The 24,935-nt window shown below is 43.1% G+C and overlaps 1 non-coding gene across 1 annotated transcript; it reads left to right on the top strand.

Moving 5' to 3' along the window:
* The first annotated feature begins 15,644 nt into the window (after positions 1-15,644).
* Positions 15,645-15,716, top strand: TRNAR-UCU (transfer RNA arginine (anticodon UCU)). Its single transcript has one exon. It is a non-coding gene; the product is annotated as a tRNA-Arg (tRNA).
* Positions 15,717-24,935: the final 9,219 nt, after the last annotated feature.

The raw sequence follows: 24,935 nt of genomic DNA, 5'->3' as shown, positions 1-24,935 counted from the left end.
AGCATTTCTGTATTAAAAAATCCTTTTTTTATTGGTCTTATATTTTTATTGTTTTATATGTAATATTATAATTTTCTGAGCTGTAAACCATATATATCACTCTGTGTGTAACACATCTGTATAAAATATATCACTTTTTGAATGCAATTAGGCCGCTTTCACGCTATTTTTTGCGACGCTTTACCGTCGTTTTTGCGGAGGTATTCGGACGCTAGCGGGGTGGTTTTAACCCTTTTTTTGGCCGCTAGCAGCGGTTTGGCCGCGCTGCCCATTCATTTCAATGGGCAGGAGCAGTGGAGGAGCGGTGTACACACCGCTCCAAAGATGCTGCTTGCAGGAGTTTTTTTAACCACTTGACAACTGGGCACTTAAACCCCCTTCCTAACCAGACCAATTTTCAGCTTTTGGTGCTCTCACATTTTGAATGACAATTACTCAGTCATGCAACACTATCTATATGAAATTTTTGTCCTTTTTTTCACACAAATAGAGCTTTCTTTTGGTGGTATTTAATCACCGCTGGGTTCTTTATTTTTTGCGGTATAAAAGAAAAAAGACCGAAAAATCTGTAAAAAAATACATTTTTCTTAATTTCTGTTATAATATTTTGCAAATTAATAATTTTTCTTCATATATTTTGGCCAAAATTTATACCGCTACATATCTTTGGCAAAAATAACCCAAATCGGTGGATATTATTTGGTCTTTGTGAAAGTTATAGAGTCCAAAATCTATGGTGCGAATATCTGAAAATTGATCACGCCTGAAGTACTGACGGCCTATCTAATTTCTTGAGACCCTAACATGCCAGAAAAGTACAAATACCCCCCAAATGACCCCTTTTTGGAAAGAAGACATTCCAAGGTATTTAGAAAGATGCATGGTGAGATTTTTGAAGTTGTCATTTTTTCCCACAATTCTTTGCAAAATCAAGTTTTTTTTTACTTTTTTTTTTTTTCCACAAAATTGTCATATTAGCAGGTTATTTCTCACACACCGCATATGCATACCACAATTTACACCCCAAAACACATTCTGCTATTACTCCTGAGTACGGCGATACCACATGTGTGAGCCTTTTACACAGCGTGGCCACATACAGAGGCCCAACATGCAGGGGAGCACCTTCAGGCGTTCTGGAGTGCCCAGGCCAATTCTGACATTTCTCTCCTACATGTAAAAATCATCATTTATTAGCTAGAAAATTGCATAGAACCCCAAAACATTATATATGTTTTTTAGCAAAGACCCTAGAGAATACAATGGCGGTCGTTTCAACTTTTTATCTCGCACGGTATTTGCGCAGCAATTTTTTTAACGCATTTTTTTTTTGGAAAAAAACAGTTTTGTGCTTTACAAAAACCAAAACAGTAAAGTTAGCCCAATGTTTTTACATAATGTGAAAGATGAAGTTACGCCAAGTAAATAGATACCCAACATGTCACCTTTCAAAATTGCATGCGCTTGTGGAATGGCGCCAAACTTTGCTACTCAAAAATCCCCATAGGCGAAGCTTTAAAATTTTTTACTGGTTACATGTTTTGAGTTATAGAGAAGGTCTAGGGCCAAAATTATTGCTCTCACTCTACCGATCGCAGCAATACATCACATGTGTGGTTTGAACACCGTTTTCATATGTGGGCGGGACTTACGTATGCGTTCGCTTCTGCATGCGAGCACACAGGGACAGGGGCGCTTTAAAAAATTTTTATTTTTTTTTATTGTTCATTTTACTTTATTTATTTTAGTTTGATGCTTTTTTCCCAAAAAAAAAAAATTTTGACCACTTTTATTCCTATTACAAGAAATGTAAACATCCCTTGTAATAGGAATATGGCATGACAGGTCCTCTTTACAGTGAGATATGGGGTCAATAAGACCCCACATCTCACCTCTAGGCTGGGAAGCCTGAAATAAAAAAAAAAAAAAAAAAAACGATCCTGGCTTCGATCGTAGCGGTGAGTCGGTAGAAGCGCAGGAGGGGGGGACATCCCCTCTCGCCTCCCGTAAGAAAGATCAAGCAATGGAACAGCCGCTATGATCATTCTTATGGTGTAGGGAATCGCCGGCTGAAAAAGCTGATACCTGAATGATGCCTGTAGCTGCACCCATCATTCAGATATCCCCGCACAAAGTCAAGGACGTTGTATGACGGCCGGCGGGCGGGCGGGAAGTGGTTAAAACGCATTTTTTTTTTAACACAAAGTTGTCCATATATACAATATTTCTACCACATAACATGTACATTACAAAAATGACACCCCAAAATTGATTCTCCTACTCCTCCTGAGTACGGCGATACCACATGTGTGAGACTTCCACAGCCTGGCCACATACAGAGGCCGAGTACAGCTGAGTATGGCTCAGTATGGCAGGGTATGACTGGGTATGGCGGGGTATTGCGGAGTATGGTGGGGTATTGCGGAGTATGGCGGGGTATTGCGGAGTATGGCGGGGTATTGCGGAGTATGGCGGGGTATGGCGGGGTATTGCGGGGTATGGCTGGGTATTGCGGGGTATTCCAGGGTAATGTGGGGCATTGCAGAGTATTGCACAGCATTGCATAGTAGTGGGGATGGCTGAGCATGGATGGATGGATGGCTGGATGTCACTGTGCAGCGCTGTGGGCACTACACATCCAGCCCACAGCGCTGCAGCCATCCATCCATCCCCCTCTCCACTCACAGTGTACCGATCGGTACACAGGAGGGGAGGAGAGGGGGAGGAGAGGAACCGGCGTCATCAGATGACGCCGGTCTGTTTACATGTGATCGCGCTGTCATTTGACGGCGCAATCACATGGTAAACGGCCGCGATCAGCGCCCATTTACCGGCATCCGTGATGCGCCGGGCCTGGTCACGCATATGTTCGGGTGCGCGCCCCAGGGGGCGCGCGAGAGGGGAATTCTGGGAGGACGTCATAGTACGCCCTCCTGGGGTTAAGCAACCGCCCTGCAGCCGTCATTCGGCTATGGGCCGGTTGTTAAGTGGTTAATGTCCTGCCAGTGCATCGCCTCAGTGGGAAAGCCCTCAGGCTTTCCCACTGAGACTGCAGGGGAGCCGTTTTTCAGGCACTTTACAGATGCTATTTTTAGCCCAAAAGCGCCTGAAAAACGCCCCAGAGTGAAAGGGGTCTTACTGAAATAAATTAACTTTTTGATTATATTCTAATTTTATGAGATACACTTTATTGATTACAGGTTCATCTCTGGTCAAAACTTTTTTTTTCTTTTTGTTAGGCCCCTTTCACACTGAGGCGCTTGTAAACTGCCAGTAAAACACTGTGCACTTTTGAAGAGCTTTTCAAGCGCTTTTGAAGAGCTTTCCATTCATTTCAATGGAGAGGAGCGTTTTTTCACTACACCTGCCAGCGCACTACCCCAGTGTGAAAGCATTCATTGATTTTAATGAAAATAGGTTTTCGTGAGCCTTTCAGGCGCTTTTTTTTAGCGTGAAAGCGCCTTAAAAGCACCTCAGTGTGAAAGGGGTCTTAAAGTTCATGTTAACCACTACCAACCACCTGCCAACCATATACTGCGGCAAGCGGCTCTAGTGCGTAAATTCACGTACTTGTACGTGATTTTGACAATAGCCACTAGGGGGCGCGCGTGCGTCACCGGAACTGCGATCGTGCGCTGTTTGGCCACAGGGGGAGCCAATCAGCAGGCCCGGCGGATGTGATGTCCACCGGGCCCCCTGATTCTGTCCAGATGTAAACAAGCAGACAGGCATGGACACTCTGACCTAGTGTTCCTGCTAATCAGGAACACGGATCAGAGTGTCCATGCAGTGAGCCCTCCCCAGTTAGAAACACACTGAGGGAACACAGTTAACCCTTTGATTGCCCCTGATGTTAACCCCTTCCCTGCCAGTGTCATTTGTACGGTGACAGCTCATATTTTTAGCAAAAAAAAGTGTCAGTTAGGTGTCCGATCTGTCCACCGCAATGTCGCAGTCCAGCTAAAAATCACTTACCCTTGCTATTACAAATACAAATATATATATATATATATCTATATATATATCTATATATATATATATAGATATATATATAGATATATATATATATAAAAAAAAGCCATATAGCTATCCCCTATTTTGTAGATGCTATAACTTTTGCTCAAACCAATCACTATACACTTTCTGGGATTTTTTTTTTTTTTTACCAAAAATATGTAGCAGAATACATATTGGCCTAAATTGATGAAGAAATTAGATTATTTAACCACTTGCCGACCAGCTGCCATCATTTTTCTTCAGTTTGTGTAATAGACACAATGGGCACGCGCGTGCCCGCGGCGCCAGAGCCGATGCGCGTGACCAGCGGCCGAGATGTCCGCCGGCCACTCGCGATCGCTCCACAGAGAGCCAGAATGGGGATCTGTAAATGTAAACAAACAGATCCCCATTCTGACAGGGGCGTAGAGAGAGATCATCTGTTCCTAGTAATCAGGAACAACTATCTCTCTCCTCTCCCAGTCAGTACACTCCCCCACAGTTAGAAACACCTCCCAGGGAACATATTTAACCCCTTGATCACCACTAGTGTTAACTCCTTCCCTGCCAGTGTCATTTATACAGTAATCAGTGAATTTTTATAGCACTGATTGCTGTATAAATGTCACTGGTCCCAAAAAAGTGCCAAAAGTGTCCGATCTGTCCACCGCAATGTCACAGTCCTGTCTAAAAATCGCAGATCACCACCATTACTAGTAAAAAAAAAATAATAATAATAAAAATGTCATAAATCTATCTCCTATTTTGTAGATGCTATAACTTTTGCGCAAACCAATCAATATAGCTTTTTGGTAATTTTTTTTACCAAAAATATGTAGAAGAATACATATCGGCCTAAACTGAGGAAGAAATTTGTCTTTTTTTATATCTTTTTTTGGGGATATTTATTACAGCAAAAAGTAAAAAATATTGCTTTTTATTTTTCAAAATTGCCACTCTTTTTTTGTTTATAATGCAAAAAATAAATACCGCAGAGGTGATCAAATACCACCAAAAGAAAGCTCCATATGTGGGAAAAAAAGGATGTCAATTTTGTTTGGGTACAACATCGCATGACCGCGCAAGTGTCAGTTAAAGCAATGCAGTGCCGAATCGCAAAACAATGGCCTGGTCATTAAGGGGGTAAATCCTTCCGGGGCTGAAGTGGTTAAAGTGTACTTTTTTTTAAAAATGGCACCTAAAAAAAAACGCTGCGCAAATACTGTGTGACATAAAAAATTGCATTGAATGCCATTTTATTCTCTAGGGTCTTTGCTAACAAAAAATATATAATGTTGGGAGGTTCTAAGTAATTTTCTAGCAAAATTTGCTGATTTTTGCTGAATTTACTGAATTTAACTTGTAAACAAAAAGTGTCAGAAGTGGGGGGTGGGCTATCTCCAGGCACACCTGTCCTTAAAGGGGTTGTAAACCCTGGTGAATTTTCACCTTAATGCGTTCTATGCATTAAGGTGAAAAACCTTCTGCAGTGCTGCAGCCCCCCAGTGCCTCCCTTTTACTTACCTGAACCCGGTTTTCTTCTCCCCGGGGACAAGCACACCAGCTCTAGCTGGTGTCTCATGTCCTGATTGGATAGATTGATAGCAGCGCAGCCATTGGGGGGGGTAGAGTCCTGCTTTCTGTGTCAATAGAGGCAGAAGCAGGACTCGGGAGCACGCCCACACGGGTGTTCTATAGGAGAGCGATTCACTGAGCGCTATGCCGGCGGTATAGCCGCGCTGCCCCATTGATTTCAATAGGCAGGAGCTCCTTCACCGCTCCAAAGATACTGCTAGCAGGACTTTTTTTAGCGTCCTGCCAGCGCAACTCTCCAATGTGAAAGCCCTCGGCGCTTTCACATTGGAGAGACAGCAGCGGCTGTTTCAGGGCGCTTTGCAGGCGCTTTTTTTAAAGCTGCAGCGCCTGCAAAGTGCCCCAGTGTAAAAGGGGTCTTATAATTGTTATTGTATTAAAGCACACCCAGCCAGCACCAGATATATTTTTTCATGTTAGTTGCATTAATGCTAATTAATTTGTACATCTAACCTTTTCAGGTATTTACGTTGTATTGTACAAAAAAGTGGCAATCACACCAACCTATAACTAGGCTTTGCACAAACAAAATATTTCCAAGCACACGTACCAGCCTGCCTGAAAAACAACCAAATTGACCCTGAAATAAATTAACTTTTTGATTATATTCTAATTTTATGAGATACACTTTATTGATTACGGGTTCATCTCTGGTCAAAACTTTTTTTTTCTTTTTGTTATATATCAATAAAGTTGAATAAAAAATTATTATTTTTTTAAAGTGTAAAAAAATATATTTAAATGAAATAAAATAAAAATAAATTGTTTCTCAGACGTGCACAATTATTCAATCTTGACTTATTGGGTATCTAATTACTCATCGTAACCTAATTTTTTATATTAAAAAAAAAAAAATAGGTATTATATGGTGCTTGTGTGCACTAAAATGCATTCAAGTGTATTTTTCCCTGAAAATTTGCATTTAATAAACAGCTGCGCAAATATCGTGTGATATAAAATATGGCAACAACCACCATTTAAATCTCCAAATCTCTATTTTCAGAAAATATATCATGTTTGGGTATTATAAGCCATTTTATTGCTAAAAAACATGATTATTTTAACAAGTGTGTGAGAAATGTCAAAATTGTCCCTGGCAGTGAAGGGTTAACATGTTTACAAATTTGAATTTTTTTTGTCAGTTAGAAAAAAAAAAAAGTCATGTGATATGACCATATTCATATTTGAATTTTTTGTCAGTTAGAAAAAAAAGTCAAAACGTATTAAATCTTGACTTTTTGGGCATTTATAAATCTTAGTGCCGGTTCACACAGGAGCGGCACGACTTGCAGGTCGCCTCAGCGAGGCGACCTGCAAACGACTTCCGAGGCGACTTGCAAAACGACTTCTGCATAGAAGTCTATGCAAGTCGCCCCCAAAGTAGTACAGGAACCTTTTTCTAAGTCGGAGCGACTTGCGTCGCTCCTATTAGAACGGTTCCGTAGCACAGAACGGGAGGCGACTTGTCAGGCGACTAGGTCGCCTGACAAGTCGCCCCTATGTGAACCGAGCCTTAACCTCATGTTGTATATTTTCTAAAAATAAAATAAGTATTACACGGTGTTTGTGTGTACTAAAATGCATTCAAGTGTATTTTTCCCTGAAAATTTGCATTTAATAAATAGCTGCGTGAATATCGTGTGACATAAAATATGGCAACAACCACCATTTAATTCTCCAGGGTCCCTGCTTTCAGAAAATATATCATGTTTGGCTATTATAAGCCATTTTCTAGCTAAAAAACATGTTCATTTTAACAAGTGTGTGAGAAATGTCAAAATTTCCTGGGCAGCAAAGGGTTAACATGTTTACAAATTTTAATTCTTTGTCAGTTAGAAAAAGGTCATGTGACATGCCCATATATGGGCATGTCACATGTGACATGCCCATATATGGGCATGTCACATGTGACATGCCCATATATGGGCATGTCACATGTGACTTGATGATGTCACAGTGGGAAAGTCCTGATATAAGGAGCTCTGGCAGGAGCTGGGCTCACTCTCAGAATTTCTCTTGTGTGGAAAGGACGTGAGTTCTGTTGCTCTAAAACACGTTGCTTATTATTTTATAATAGCGCGTTTTCATAGCGAGAGAAGTGCGATAAAGTCAGCGGATCTTCTGTTTATCATCAAAGGAGACCCAATTATGCAATCGAAAATGGTTGCAACCTTAACAGCGGAAAACCAGCCCCCCGCACAGCCCAAAGCCCCTCGTAGGGGGGTGTGTAAGGCTATCAGGCGGGGGTTCAGGGCAGTTCTAAACACTGTCTGCATTCACCTAAAACCCAGACAGGGACACGCAGAAGGTATGTAGGATTTCATTCAATTATAATGTAATAAAATGGAGAGAATTCTATACTGGATACATTTTTATTATTCAAATATAATCTCAGCTCACTCCTTCAACTGGCAGTTGGGCAGCAGGAGACATGAATCAGGTGTGTGGGAGGAATGCCTAGATCTCATTGGCTGCCTGATGTAACTGACAAACACTTGTGTCCCATCACCAGTTTTAATTATAAATGCCAAAACAAAGTAATTCTTCCCATCATCATTCTGCTAATTAATAATTATCCCAGTATTTCTATATTTGGTTTTATTACATTAGCTATACAGAAGAGTTCTGTCACATAACCTGGGATTGCTTCTAACTGACAAATTTCAAATTAAAAAAAAAAAAAACGACTGTCTTCATGTACACTGCTGCTGGTAAACGGACGTTTAGGATCAGTTGGGCGTTTTTTTCAGCTGCCCCTGAACTCTGCTGTTATCTTATCAGTACATGTACATGAGGGGGGGCATTTATAGTCCTTTCTAAGCAGTTGAGTTTTGAAAATAAATTAACTTTTTGATTATATTCTAATTTTATGAGATACACTTTATTGATTACAGGTTCATCTCTGGTCAAAACTTTTTTTTTCTTTTTGTTATATATTAATAAAGTTGAATAAAAAATTATTATATTTTTAACGTGTAAAAAAAATATATTTAAATGAAATAAAATAAAAATAAATTGTTTCTCAGATGTGCACAATTATTAAATCTTGACTTATTGGGTATCTATTTACTCATCGTAACCTAATTTTTTATATTTTATAAAAAAAAAAATAGGTATTATATGGTGTTTGTGTGCACTAAAATGCATTTAAGTGTATTTTTCCCTGAAAATTTGCATTTAATAAACAGCTGCACGAATATTGTGTGATATAAAATATGGCAACAACCACCATTTAAATCTCCAAATCTCTATTTTCAGAAAATATATCATGTTTGGGTATTATAAGCCATTTTATTGCTAAAAAACATGATTATTTTAACAAGTGTGTGAGAAATGTCAAAATTGCCCCTGGCAGTGAAGGGTTAACTTGTTTACAAATTTGAATTTTTTTGTCAGTTAGAAAAAAAAAAAAGTCATGTGATATGACCATATTCATATTTGAATTTTTTGTCAGTTAGAAAAAAATAGAAAATATTATTAAATCTTGACTTTTTGGGCATTTATTCATCTTAACCTCATGTTTTTTTCCCTGAAAATTTGCATTTAATAAACAGCTGCGTGAAAATCGTGTGACATAAAATATGGCAACAACCACCATTTAATTCTCCAGGGCCACTGCTTTCAGAAAATATATTATGTTTGGCTATTATAAGCCATTTTTCTAGCTAAAAAACATGTTCATTTTAACAAGTGTGTGAGAAATGTCAAAATTGTCCTGGGCAGCAAAGGGTTAACATGTTTACAAATTTTAATTCTTTGTCAGTTAGAAAAAGGTCATGTGACATGCCCATATATGGGCATGTCACATGTGACATGATGATGTCACAGTGGGAGAGTCCTGATATAAGGAGCTCTGGCAGGAGCTGGGCTCACTCTCAGAATTTCTCTTGTGTGGAAAGGACGTGAGTTCTGTTGCTCTGAGACACGTTGCTTATTATTTTATAATAGCGCGTTTTCATAGCGAGAGAAGTGCGATAAAGTCAGCGGATCTTCTGTTTATCATCAAAGGAGACCCAATTATGCAATCGAAAATGGTTGCAACCTTAATAGCGGAAAACCAGCCCCCCGCACAGCCCAAAGCCCCTCGTAGGGGGGTGTGTAAGGCTATCAGGCGGGGGTTCAGGGCAGTTCTAAACACTGTCTGCATTCACCTAAAACCCAGACAGAGACACGCAGAAGGTATATAGGATTTCATTCAATTATAATGTAATAAAATGGAGAGAATTCTATACTGGATACATTTTTATTATTCAAATATAATCTCAGCTCACTCCTTCAACTGGCAGTTGGGCAGCAGGAGACATGAATCAGGTGTGTGGGAGGAATGCCTAGATCTCATTGGCTGCCTGATGTAACTGACAAACACTTGTGTCCCATCACCAGTTTTAATTATAAATGCCAAAGCAAAGTAATTCTTCCCATCATCATTCTGCTAATTAATAATTATCCCAGTATTTCTATATTTGGTTTTATTACATTAGCTATACAGAAGAGTTCTGTCACATAACCTGGGATTGCTTCTAACTGACAAATTTCAAATAAAAAAAAAAAAAAAAAAACGACTGTCTTCATGTACACTGCTGCTGGCAAACGGACGTTTAGGATCAGTTGGGCGTTTTTTTCAGCTGCCCCTGAACTCTGCTCTGTTATCTTATGAGTACATGTACACGAGGGGGGCATTTATAGTCCTTTCTAAGCAGTTGAGTTTTGAAGCATTTTTTGGAAAGCAAAAAAAAATGCGATGTTCAGAGCTATTAGAAACGCCAAATGCCTGTAACAGCTTGTAATTGCGGTAACTTGTGTTTAGCTGCGATTCGTTTACAGGTGTTTGTGCGGCAAAGGGGACATTTTTTAAATGTCGGTTACTATCTGTCAAGGTTTTCAAACATCCCGTGTACATTAGGGGCCGGTTCACACCAGAGAAACGCAGTCCGGATGAGTTCCAGGTGCTTTTCTGCATGCATGTTTTTGATGTGTTTTTGATGCAGTCCAGTGCATTTTTTTCTCCCTTTTTATACTTAACCTTAACCCTTTCATGACTAAGATTATTTTTGACATTTGGTGTTTACAAGATAAAATCCGTATTTTTTGCTAGAAAATTACTTAGAGCCCCCAAACATTATATTTTTTAGCAGAGAATCTAGAGAATAAAATGGCGATTGTTGCAATATTTTATATCACACGGTATTTGTGCAGCGGTGTTTTAAACGCTATTTTTTGGGAAAAGGGACACTTTCATGAATTTAAAAAAAAAACAAACAGTAAAGTTAGCCCAATTTTTTTGTATAATGTGAAAGATGATGTTGGTAAATAGATACCAAACATGTCACGCTTTATAATTGCACGCACTTGTGGAATGGCGACAAACTACGGTACCTAAAAATCTCCATAGGTGACACTTTAAATTTGGGATGAGTGGCAGGCAACAAGCATTTTTATACGAAGGCCAACAAGAGTCATCCTTGTGTCCCTATCATGTCGAGTTTATTCATTGTCTCTGGCACAAGCGTTTTGAACTTTTCTCTCTATAATTTGATGTATAAAGAAAAATATATGAAATGTAGTTGAAAGTGCTAAATCTAAATTCCTCTCTTTTTTTTTTTTTTTTTTAAGATGTTTGCAGTATTTACTGCAGACAAGGCTCACACGGCAGGCCTGTCGATCATCACATTGGGACGCCGCCAAAAAGTGACATTCAAATTGAGACTGCACCAGAGTGCGACCGTGACATGGCCACTCCACCAGAGTGCGACCTCGACATGGCCACTCCACCAGAGTGCGACCTCGACATGGCCACTCCACCAGAGTGCGACCGTGACATGGCCACTCCACCAGAGTGCGACCGTGACATGGCCACTCCACCAGAGTGCGACCGTGACATGGCCACTCCACCAGAGAGCGACCGTGACATGGCCACTCCACCAGAGAGCGACCGTGACATGGCCACTCCACCAGAGTGTGACCGTGACATGGCCACTCCACTAGAGTGTGACCGTGACATGGCCACTCCACCAGAGTGTGACCTAGACATGGCCACGCCACCAGAGTGCGACCGTGACATGGCCACTCCACCAGAGTGCGACCGTGACATGGCCACTCCACCAGAGTGCGACCGTGACATGGCCACTCCACCAGAGTGCGACCGTGACATGGCCACTCCACCAGAGTGTGACCGTGACATGGCCACTCCACCAGAGTGTGACCGTGACATGGCCACTCCACCAGAGTGTGACCTAGACATGGCCACGCCACCAGAGTTCTACCTAGACATGGCCACTCCACCAGAGTGCGACCGTGACATGACCACTCCACCAGAGTGTGACCATGACATGGCCACTCCACCAGAGTGTGACCTAGACATGGCCACGCCACCAGAGTTCTACCTAGACATGGCCACTCCACCAGAGTGCTACCGTGACATGATCACTCCACCAGAGTGCGACCGTGACATGGCCACTCCACCAGAGTGCGACCGTGACATGGCCACTCCACCAGAGTGCGACCGTGACATGGCCACTCCACCAGAGTGCAACCGTGACATGGCCACTCCACCAGAGTGCGACTTCCACATGGAGAATCCACCAGCATGCAACGTTCACGTTGAGACTCCACCAAAATTCCAGGGGAATGTCTCCAGTGAAGATAGGGGCAAGGTTACAAGAAAAGATAGGCGGATATTAGTGGTAGGGGATTCAGTTATTGGAAGGATACAGAGGGCGATCTGTCACAAAGATCGGAATCGCCGAACTGTATGTTGTTTACCGGGCGCTCGGGTTCGGAACATTGTAGATTGCATGGACAGACTGTTGGATGGGGCTGGAGTGGACCCAGCTGTCATGGTATATATCGGTACCAATGACAAAGTTCGAGAAAGATGGAGCGCCCTACAAAATGATTTCAGGGACTTAGGGGCTATATTGAAGAAAAGGTCCCCCAAGGCAATATTTTCAGAAATACTGCCTGTACCTCGAGCCACACCAGAGAGGCAGCAGGAGCTTATGGTACTTAACAAATGGCTGAGGAACTGGTGCAGCGAGGAGGGGTTTGGTTTCATGGAGAACTGGACTGACTTTTCGGGAAATTACCGGCTCTATAGCAGGGACGGACTGCACTTAAATGAGCAGGGTGCCGCTCTATTGGGAGAGAAGGTGACCAAAAAGCTAGAAGAAATTCAGGTTGATGCTCCACCAGAATGTGAAGCTCATATTGAGAACCCACCAGAATGTGAGACTCCACCAAAATGCCAGAGGAACATTGGGAACATCTCTTCCAGTGAAGATGAGCGCAAAGTTACAGCAAAGAACAGGAAGATACTGGTGGTAGGGGACTCAATAATTAGATGGACAGAGAGGGACATCTGTCACAAAGACTCTTGTTACCGAACAGTATGCTGTTTACCGGGTGCTTGTGTTCGGGACATTGCACATCGAATGGACAAATTGTTGGATGGGGCTGGGGAAAACCCAGCTGTCATGATACATATTGGAACCAACGACAATGTTAGAGGAAGATGGGACTCCCTAAAAAATGATTTCAGGGACTTAGGGACTATATTGAAGAAAAGGACCTCCAAGGCAGTATTTTCAGAAATACTGCCTGTACCTCGAGCCACACCAGAGAGGCAGCAGGAGCTTAGGGAGCTTAACATGTGGCTGAGGAACTATTGCAGAGAGGAGGGGTTTGGCTTCATGGCGAACTGGGCTGACTTTTCAGTCGGTTACCGTCTTTATAGCATTGATGGATTGCACCTAAATAGGAGGGGTGCAGCTTTTTTGGGAGTGAAGATGGCCAAAACGTTGGAAGAAATTTTAAACTAGGAGATGAGGAGGAGGGATCAGAAGATGATTTGCTAGTGAACATGGAGGGAGAAGATCTTCAAGTCAAGCCATCATCACCGGAGTCCACTACGTCATCACTGTCTTGAAAGATTCTCATCAGCTCCTTTCTTCAAGAGAGCAATACCACCAGCTATCTTTACCAACAAGAGTGCCACATTATCTCTTCTGCATAGTTCAAGTTTTGTGTGTGGGGATAGTGTTAGAAGACTCAGTGGAAAGTCTGAGGAACCCTCCCAGGGACCAGGTACGGCTTTACCAACACAGATTCCTACACTGGTTGCGGCTGCAACTCCAGTAACCAGAGGGGATTCCCATCAGCCCTCTATTTCCCTTTCTGCAGCTTCTGAATCAAGAAGACTCAACAAAAAGTCTATGGAACCCTCCCAGGGACCAGGCACGGCTGCACCAATACAGGTTCCTACACTGGTGGCGGCTGCCACTCCAGCAACCGAAGAGTCTTCCCATCAGCCCTCCCAGGAACCCAGTACCTCTGTACCGACACAGGTCCCCACACCGGTGGCAGCTGCCACTTCAGTAAACAGAGGATCTTCCCATCAGCCCTCCCAGGGACCAGGTGTGGCTCGAAGAAACATCCATGACCTTTTGGCATCTGCCATCTCAGCTATCTTGAGGAAATGGTAATTGGCCCTCCCAGGGACCAGGTACGACTGTACCAAGACAGATCTCTGCACCAACGCTTCTACTGAGATCACCTAAAAGGTTATTCCAATTTTTCAGCCACATATTTTACACCTACTTTATATTTTTTACTTGTTCCCATTCACATAGCATAATTTTAAGAACATTGAAAAAATTGCTGATCACAATTAAAGCCGGAACCCCATGGAAAAAAAAAAAGCATGGCCTCCCAAAATCTAGACCCCCTCCTAAGCACACATCCTGACAGGCCAGGAAAGGGGGGGAGGGGGGTGGGCATACGCCACGCCCTCCTCTCCTCGCCCATACCAGACCACATGACCTCAAAATGAAGAGGTGCCTTGTCAGGGGGGAGGGGGGTCCCCCTTTTCAAGGTCCACTACCCATGTTGAGGGCACGTGGCCTGGTATGGCTCAGGAGTGGAGGGGGTGCACGCTCATCCCCCCCTTTCCTGACCTGCCAGGCTGCATGTTCGGCTGGGGTTCTGGTATCAGATTTGTAGGAGCCATGTTTTGTTTGTCATTTTTCACACGTGATTCCCTCTTTAAAGGTGAGCAGCAAACTTTACAATTTTTATTAAGTTTTATTCTGTGAATGAGAACATGTAACAGATATAAAAGTAGGCATTATCCCAATATGGCTGCAAAAGTGGAAATACCTTTTAGGTGAGCGTCAAAGAAGTAGCGCTGGTGCCCCATTCAAGTGGTCACCATTCAGACGCCAATAAAAACAGCAGAGGCCGGCCAGCAGACCTGAGCACAGTAGGTGGAGCTACTAGTGGTAGCAGCTCCACAGACAGGCAATCATAGACAATGATGATGGACTATCAGGGCATCCTTGTTGCCCAATCCACCATACTGGGAATGGACTCTCTACCATCTATGAAGAGCCAGGCTTACACATTCAAGTGAGTTGTCCTGTCCCTGCCTGTCTACATTTCAGGTTACACTCATGGCTAGCTCATGTCCTCTTATATAAGACGGAGCTTATCCATGGAGTAGAGACACTATACAGACCAGAGGACATGTATTTGTCCCATTCCACACGAAGGACATCACCAATATTGGAGAAGTGACCACTACAACAGCTGAAGGACTCTGTAGCTCTAATTCACTCTACAAAAAGGATCTGCAGCTCTAGGTCACTTAAAGCGGAGTTCCGCCAAAATATTTTTTTAAAAGTCAGCAGCTACAAATACTGCAGCTGCTAACTTTTAAAAAATGCACACTTACCTCATTCAAAGGCCCTCCCTACAGGACAGAATATGAAAGATTCATAACACTACAATATGGACCTGTATCTCCAGTTCCTTTAGAAAATTTAAAGCCGAATGAGGAAGAGGATGAAAAGCAGAACTTCCCTTTATAGGTGAAGTTCTGCTTTAAGATTGGGCAACACAGAGGCTTAGTAGTTAGTACTTCTGCCTTACAGCACTGGGGTGTTTGGTTCATATCCTGACCAGGACACTGTCTGCATGGAGTCTGCATGTTCTCCCTGTGTTTGCGTGGGTTTCCTCCGGGTACTCCGGTTTCCTCCCACACTCCAAAGACATGCTACCTCGCGTTGGTGATGCAGTGGTAAGCATAGCTGCTTTCTAAGCAGCTGACCCGGGTTTGATTCCCGGCCAACGAATGAGGAAGAGGATGAAAAGCGGAACCTCCCTTTATAGGTGAAGTTCTGCTTTAAGATTGGGCAGCACAGAGGCTTAGTAGTTAGTACTTCTGCCTTGCAGCACTGGGGTGTTTGGTTCATATCCTGACCAGGACATTGTCTGTATGGAGTCTGCATGTTCTCCCTGTGTTTGCGTGGGTTTCCTCCGGGTACTCCGGTTTCCTCCCACACCCTAAAGACATGCTACCTCGCGTTGGTGGTGCAGTGGTAAGCATAGCTGATTTCCAAGCAGCTGACTCGGGTTCGATTCCCGGCCAACGCAATCTCACAAGATGACTGCCTCACCTGGTAAGTGTTACCCCCCCTCATAATAGCTGTATATACAATGTTCCCTCTACAGTACTGTGCAAAAGTTTTAGCCAGGTGTGAACAAATGCTGTAACCAAAGGGGCCATGTGATTCCTTCCTGGCTATGTCCTGGTTGGAGATCACTATGAACCTACCATAGGGGCCATGTGATCCTTTCCTGTCTATGAGAGCAAGTGTATGCGCAATAACTCAGAAAATCCACGGGATCAGTTCTACACAAATAATGTATCAAAAGTCATTCAATGAATAAAAAGAAAGAAATGACAATCCATATGGCAAGCACAGACCAATGGTCTATGTATTACTAAAAATGGCGTGGAAGGGTAAAAACGTCCAGAAGGAGCAAGCAGGGCTGCCATCATGATGAGAAAGAAACCATATTCTCGAGTAATACTAGTAAAATACGACAGGTTCTATGTGGGAAATTTCAACAATTAGAAAGAGTCATTGAAACCACCAATCAACAATGGTGGGACAAATTCTTTCTAACCAAATATATTGATACCAAGATCTCCCCGAGGGGCCTTAGGGTCATGAAAGAATGTTCTTTTCTTGAAAATGACCACAAAATGGAATGGGCCGACATTTCTGCCTTTTGTACATCCAAGTGGATGAGCATTCTCATCCTACATAGAACATCCAGATTTGACAAACTCAAACAGGATGTACTTACACTTATTCAAGACATTATCGGCTACAATACGACCATCCCTCTCTCATGGCTAAATACCCTTAAGAAAAATACAAAAGCAGATGAAGATTCCTTATTGCGCATGAAGTTAGGTAAATTCAGACGCGATTTGGATGATTATAACTATGACAGGTGGAGAATGCATCCCAACTCTGAACGGCCAGTCTCCTTAGAACATAATTACATCTCCCAATCTTCTCCAGTCCCCACCCTTCCCCCTCCCTGTCCACCCATTCAGACTGGCTCCCCATGACCTTTAATGAGTCTTTCTGTGGCTCCTCCCACCTGGTCTCATAAAAGGAAGCCCACCAGAGGTTCGTGTCATCTTGATCCCCTTGTTCAGGCTAGAAAACAGCCCAACAACAAGAACAAAAGAGACACTCACTCGAATAACACATCCATCAATTCCAGTCTCATTTCTGCTTTGAATCAATTTTATAATAGACCACTCTCGACAGCACCCATTCATGTTTCAACCAATCACCCCCCCCCCCCCCATTTTGGCAGCAATGGAAATTTCTTCCGTAGGTACAGAGGCTACAGTTTCCTCTGTTCCGAATCTTCCTTGTTCCAGCAAACATATGGATTGCTCTCTTCCCCCGGTTACTTCATCCCCTCCTTTTTTGGTGCTCAGTCCTCTTCTGGCAGCCTCCAGGAAAAGAAAGCTCATCGGAGAGGCTGCAGAGGGGGACGCAGCAAGAGGAAGTCCCAACGCACTGAAAATAAGGAAACTGTGAAGATTTTTAACTTATCTTCTTATGCTTTATCCAAAGCTGATACTTTATTGTTAAGTAGAGGCTTGAATTTTGCACCCCTCAACAAACCTAACCCTTTTTTATTATTTAAAGACCTCAATAGATACGTTCAGAATCTTACTTTAACCACTTGCTGACCGCCTCACGCCGATATACGTCGGCAGAATGGCACGGGCAGGCAGAATCACGTACCCATACGTGATCTGCCTCCCGCGGGCGGGGGGTCCGATCGGACCCCCCCGGTGCCCGAGGCGGTCGGCTTGTGACTGGGAGCGATGAGAGGTGAGGGGGAGACCATCCGTTCGTAGCCCCCCCCTCGCGATCGCTCCCAGCGAATGAGAATCTTCCTTTGCTGCTGTATGCTAAACAGCAGCAAAGGAAATTATGTAATCTCTCCTCGGCTCGGTATTTTCCGTTCCGGCGCCAAGGAGAGAAAACATCACTGTGAGTGTAAAACACAAACACACTCAGTAGAACATGCCAGGCATACATTACACCCCCGATCGCCCCCCAATCACCCCTCCCCCCCCCTGTCACACTACTGCATGGTGTCAATTTGTGACAGTTACTGTGGTAGGACAGTTAGGGTTAGCCCCCTTTAGGTCTAGGATACCCCCCTAAGCCCCCTAATAAAGTTTTAACCCCTTGATCACCCCCTGTCGCCAGTGTCACTAAGCGATCATTTTTCTGATCGCTGTATTAGTGTCGCTGGTGACGCTAGTTAGGGAGCTAAATATTTAGGTTCGCCGTCAGCGTTTTATAGCGACAGGGACCCCCATATACTATCTAATAAATGTTTTAACCCCATTGATTGCCCCCTAGTTAACCCTTTCACCACTGATCACCGTATAAGTGTTACGGGTGACGCTGGTTAGTTCGTTTATTTTTTATAGTGTCAGGGCACCCGCCGTTTATTACCGAATAAAGGTTTAGCCCCCTGATCGCCCGGCGGTGATATGCATCGCCTCAAGCAGCGTCAGATTAGCGCCAGTACCGCAACACCCACGCACGCAGCATACGCCTCCCTTAGTGGTATAGTATCTGTACGGATCAATATCTGATCCAATCAGATCTATAATAGCGTCCCCAGCAGTTTAGGGTTCCCAAAATCGCAGTGTTAGCTGGATCAGCCCAGATACCTGCTAGCACCTGCGTTTTGCCCCTCCGCCCGGCCCACCCCAGCCCACCCAAGTGCAGTATTGATCGATCACTGTCACTTACAAAACACTAAACACATAACTGCAGCGTTCGCAGAGTCAGGCCTGATCTCAGCGATCGCTAACAGTTTTTTTTGTAGCGTTTTGGTGAACTGGCAAACACTAGCCCCAAGCAGCGTCAGGTTAGCGCCAGTACCGCTAACACCCACGCACGCACCGTACACCTCCCTTAGTGGTATAGTATCTGAACGGATCAATATCTGATCTGATCAGATCTATACTAGCGTTCCCAGCAGTTTAGGGTTCCCAAAAACGCAGTGTTAGCGTGATCAGCCCAGATGCCTGCTAGCACCTGCATTTTGCCCCTCCGCCCGGCCCAGCCCAGCCCACCTAAGTGCAGTATCGATCGATCACTGTCACTTACAAAACACTAAACGCATAACTGCAGCGTTCGCAGAGTCAGGCCTGATCCCTGCGATCGCTAACAGTTTTTTTGGTAGCGTTTTGGTGAACTGGCAAGCACCAGCCCCAGGCAGCGTCAGGTTAGCGCCAGTACCGCTAACACCCACGCACGCAGCGTACGCCTCCCTTAGTGGTATAGTATCTGAACGGATCAATATCTGATCCGATCAGATCTATACTAGCATCCCCAGCAGTTTAGGGTTCCCAAAAACGCAGCGTTAGCGGGATCAGCCCAAATACCTGCTAGCACCTACATTTTGCCCCTCCGCCCGGCCCAGCCCACCCAAGTGCAGTATCGATCGATCACTGTCACTTACAAAACACTAACCACATAACTGCAGCGTTTGCAGAGTCAGGCCTGATCCCTGCAATCGCTAACAGTTTTTTTTGGTAGCGTTTTGGTGAACTGGCAAGCACCAGCGGCCTAGTACACCCCGGTCGTAGTCAAACCAGCACTGCAGTAACACTTGGTGACGTGGCGAGTCCCATAAGTGCAGTTCAAGCTGGCGAGGTGGCAAGCACAAGTAGTGTCCCGCTGCCACCAAGAAGAAGACAAACAGGCCGTCATGCCCATAATGCCCTTCCTGCTGCATTCGCCAATCCTAATTGGGAACCCACCGCTTCTGCAGCGCCCGTACTTCCCCCATTCACATCCCGAACCAAATGCAGTCGGCTGCATGAGAGGCATTTTTATGTCCTCCCGAGTACCCCTACCCAACGAACCCCCCCCAAAAAAGATGTTGTGTCTGCAGCAAGCGCGGATATAGGTGTGACACCCGCTATTATTGTCCCTCCTGTCCTGACAATCCTGGTTTTTGCATTGGTGAATGTTTTGAACGCTACCATACACTAGTTGAGTATTAGCGTAGGGTACAGCATTGCACAGACTAGGCACACTTTCACAGGGTCTCCCAAGATGCCATCGCATTTTGAGAGACCCGAACCTGGAACCGGTTACAGTTATAAAAGTTAGTTACAAAAAAGAGTGTAAAAAAAAAAAAAAAAAAACACAAACAAAAATATAAAATAAAAAAAAATAGTTGTTGTTTTATTGTTCTCTCTCTCTCTGTTCTCTCTCTATTGTTCTGCTCCTTTTTACTGTATTCTATTCTGCAATGTTTTATTGTTATTATGTTTTATCATGTTTGCTTTTCAGGTATGCAATTTTTTATACTTTACCATTTACTCTGCTTTATTGTTAACCATTTTTTTGTCTTCAGGTACGCCATTCACGACTTTGAGTAGTTATACCAGAATGATGCCTGCAGGTTTAGGTATCATCTTGGTATCATTCTTTTCAGCCAGCGGTCGGCTTTCATGTAAAAGCAATCCTGTCAGCTAATTAGCCTCTAGACTGCTTTTACAAGCAGTGGGAGGGAATGTCCCCCCTCCCCTACCGTCTTCCGTGTTTTTCTCTGGCTCTCCTGTCTCAACAGGGAACCTGAGAATGCAGCCGGTGATTCAGCCAGCTGACCATAGAGCTGATCAGAGACCAGAGTGGCTCCAAACATCTCTATGGCCTAAGAAACTGGAAGCTACGAGCATTTTATGACTTAGATTTCGCCGGATGTAAACAGCGCCATTGGGAAATTGGGGAAGCATTTTATCACACCGATCTTGGTGTGGTCAGATGCTTTGAGGGAAGAGGAGAAATCTAGGGTCTAATAGACCCCAATTTTTTCAAAAAAGAGTACCTGTCATTACCTATTGCTATCATAGGGGATATTTACATTCCCTGAGATAACAATAAAAATGATTTAAAAAAAAATGAAAGGAAAAGTTTAAAAATAAGATAAAAAAGAAAAAAAATAATAAAGAAAAAAAAAACAAAAAAAAAGCACCCCTGCCCCCCCCTGTTCTCGCGCTAAGGCGAACGCAAGCGTCGGTCTGGCGTCAAATGTAAACAGCAATTGCACCATGCATGTGAGGTATCACCGCGAAGGTCAGATCAAGGGCAGTAATTTTAGCAGTAGACCTCCTCTGTAAATCTAAAGTGGTAACCTGTAAAGGCTTTTAAAAATGTATTTATTTTGTTGCCACTGCGCGTTTGTGCGCAATTTTAAAGCATGTCATGTTTGGTATCCATGTACTCGGCCTAAGATCATCTTTTTTATTTCATCAAACATTTGGGCAATATAGTGTGTTTTAGTGCATTCAAATTTTAAAAAGTGTGTTTTTTCCCCAAAAAATGCGTTTGAAAAATCGCTGCGCAAATACTGTGTGAAAAAAAAATGAAACACCCACCATTTGAATCTGTAGAGCATTTGCTTTAAAACAATATAATAATGTTTGGGGGTTCAAAGTAATTTTCTTTAAAAAAAAAATAATTTTTTCATGTAAACAAAAAGTGTCAGAAAGGGCTTTGTTTTCAAGTGGTTAGAAGAGTGGGTGATGTGTGACATAAGCTTCTAAATGTTGTGCATAAAATGCCAGGACAGTTCAAAACCCCCCAAATGACCCCATTTTGGAAAGTAGACACCCCAAGCTATTTGCTGAGAGGCATGTCGAGTCCATGGAATATTTTATATTGTGACACAAGTTGCGGGAAAGAGACAAATTTTTTTTTTTTTTTTTTTGCACAAAGTTGTCACTAAATGATATATTGCTCAAACATGCCATGGCAATATGTGAAATGACACCCCTTAAATACATTTTGTTGCTTCTCCTGAGTATGGGGATACCACATGTGTGAGACTTTTTTTCAGCCTAGCCTCGTACGGGAACCCGAAAACCAAGCACCGCCTTCAGGCTTTCTAAGGGCGTAAATTTTTCATTTCACTCTTCACTGCCTATCACAGTTTCGGAGGCCATGGAATGCCCAGGTGGCACAAAACCCCCCCAAATGACCCCATTTTGGAAAGTAGACACTCCAAGCTATTTGCTGGGAGGTATAGTGAGTATTTTGCAGACCTCACATTTGTCACAAAGTTTTGAAAATTGAAAAAAGAAAAAAAAAATTTTTTTTCTTGTCTTTCTTCATTTTCAAAAACAAATGAGAGCTGCAAAATACTCACCATGCCTCTCAGCAAATAGCTTGGGGTGTCTACTTTCCAAAATGGGGTCATTTGGGGGGGGGGTTGTGCCACCTGGGCATTCCATGGCCTCCGAAACTGTGATAGGCAGTGAATAGTGAAATTAAAAATTTACACCCTTAGAAATCCTGAAGGCGGTGATTGGTTTCCGGGGCCCCGTACGCGGCTAGGCTCCTAAAAAGTCCCACACATGTGGTATCCCCAAACTCAGGAGAAGAAGCTAAATGTATTTTGGGGTGCAATTCCACATATGCCCATGGCCTGTGTGAGCAATATATCATTTAGTGACAACTTTGTGCAAAAAAAAAAATTTTTAAAAATTGTCACTTTCCCGCATTTTGTGTCAAAATATAAAATATTCCATGGACTCAACTACTGATTACCAACAACACAGACCTGATCACAGATGTGGAAATGCGGGGCAATTTAGGTAACAGCGATCACAGGTCAATTAGTTTCAGTATAAATCACACAAATAGGAAACATAAAGGGAATACAAAGACACTGAATTTCAAAAGAGCCAACTTCCCTAAACTACAAACCTTGCTAAAAGGCATAAACTGGGATAAAATATTAGGAACAAAGAATACGGAGGAGAGATGGGTTTGCTTTAAGAGCATATTAAATAAGGGCATTAGCCAATGTATCCCATTGGGTAATAAATTTAAAAGAGCGAACAAAAGTCCTGGATGGCTTAACTCCAATGTAAAAATGCATATAAAAGCAAAGGAGAAGGCCTTCAAAAAATACAAGGTTGAGGGATCATCCTCAGCATTCAGACTTTATAAAGAATGCAACAGGAAATGTAAAGGTGCAATTAGGACAGCTAAGATAGAACATGAAAGACACATAGCGGAGGAGAGCAAAAAAAATCCCAAGAAATTCTTTAAATATGTAAACAGTAAAAAAGGGAGGACAGACCATATTGGCCCCATAAAGAATGAGGAAGGACATCTGGTTACAAAGGATGGGGAGATGGCGAAGGTATTGAATTTATTCTTCTCCTCAGTCTTCACTAGTGAATCGGGGGGCTTCAATAACCAAAACTGCAGTGTTTATCCTCATGACACAACACAGGAAGCACTTCCATGGTTAACAGAGGACGGAATTAAAATTAGACTTGAGAAACTTAACATTAATAAATCACCGAGACCAGATGGCTTGCATCCGAGGGTACTTAGGGAACTCAGTCAAGTGATTGCCAGACCGTTGTTCCTAATTTTTACAGATAGTCTACTGACTGGAATGGTACCAGCTGATTGGAGAAAAGCCAATGTAGCACCTATATTTAAAAAGGGCCCAAAATACATCCCTGGGAATTACAGACCAGTTAACCTAACATCGATAGCATGTAAACTCTTGGAGGGGATGATAAGGGACTATATACAGGATTTTAGTAATACAAACGATATCATTAGCAGTAATCAGCATGGATTCATGAAGAATCGTTCTTGCCAAACCAATCTATTAACCTTCTATGAGGAGGTGAGTTGCCATCTACATAAAGGAAGGCCTGTAGACGTGGTGTATCTGGATTTTGCAAATGCATTTGACACAGTTCCTCATAAACGTTTACTGTACAAAATAAGGTTCGTTGGCATGGACCATAGGGTGAGTACATGGATTGAAAACTGGCTACAAGGGCGAGTTCAGAGGGTGGTGATAAATGGGGAGTACTCAGAATGGTCAGGGGTGGGTAGTGGGGTTCCCCAGGGTTCTGTGCTGGGACCAATCCTATTTAATTTGTTCATAAACGATCTGGAGGATGGGATAAACAGTTCAATCTCTGTATTTGCAGACGATACTAAGCTAAGCAGGGCAATAACTTCTCCGCAGGACGTGGAAACCTTGCAAAAAGACCTGAACAAATTAATGGGGTGGGCGACTACATGGCAAATGAGGTTCAATGAAGAAAAATGTAAAATAATGCATTTGGGTGGCAAAAATATGAATGCAATCTATACACTGGGGGGAGAACCTCTGGGGGAATCTAGGATGGAAAAGGACCTGGGGGTCCTAGTAGATGATAGGCTCAGCAATGGCAGGCAATGCCAAGCTGCTGCTAACAAAGCAAACAGAATATTGGCATGCATTAAAAGGGGGATCAACTCCAGAGATAAAACGATAATTCTCCCGCTCTACAAGACTCTGGTCCGGCCGCACCTAGAGTATGCGGTCCAGTTCTGGGCACCAGTCCTCAGGAAGGATGTACTGGAAATGGAGCGAGTACAAAGAAGGGCAACAAAGCTAATAAAGGGTCTGGAGGATCTTAGTTATGAGGAAAGGTTGCGAGCACTGAACTTATTCTCTCTGGAGAAGAGATGCTTGAGAGGGGATATGATTTCAATTTACAAATACCGGACTGGTGACCCCACAATAGGGATAAAACTTTTTCGCAGAAGAGAGTTTACCAAGACTCGTGGCCACTCATTAAAATTAGAAGAAAAGAGGTTTAACCTTATACTACGTAGAGGGTTCTTTACTGTAAGAGCGGCAAGGATGTGGAATTCCCTTCCACAGGCGGTGGTCTCAGCGGGGAGCATTGATAGCTTCAAGAAACTATTAGATAAGCACCTGAATGACCACAACATACAGGGATATACAATGCAATACTGACACATAACCACACACATAGGTTGGACTTGATGGACTTGTGTCTTTTTTCAACCTCACCTACTATGTAACTATGTAACTATGTAACATGCCTCAAAGCAAATAGCTTGGGGTGTCTACTTTCCAAAATGGGGTCATTGGGGGGGGTTTATGCCATCTGG

This window comes from Aquarana catesbeiana, linkage group LG07 (genome assembly GCF_042186555.1).
Source record: "Aquarana catesbeiana isolate 2022-GZ linkage group LG07, ASM4218655v1, whole genome shotgun sequence".
Lineage (NCBI taxonomy): Eukaryota > Metazoa > Chordata > Amphibia > Anura > Ranidae > Aquarana > Aquarana catesbeiana.
The sequence above is the reverse complement of the archived record's forward strand: the minus strand, read 5'-3'. Positions and strand labels throughout refer to the sequence as shown.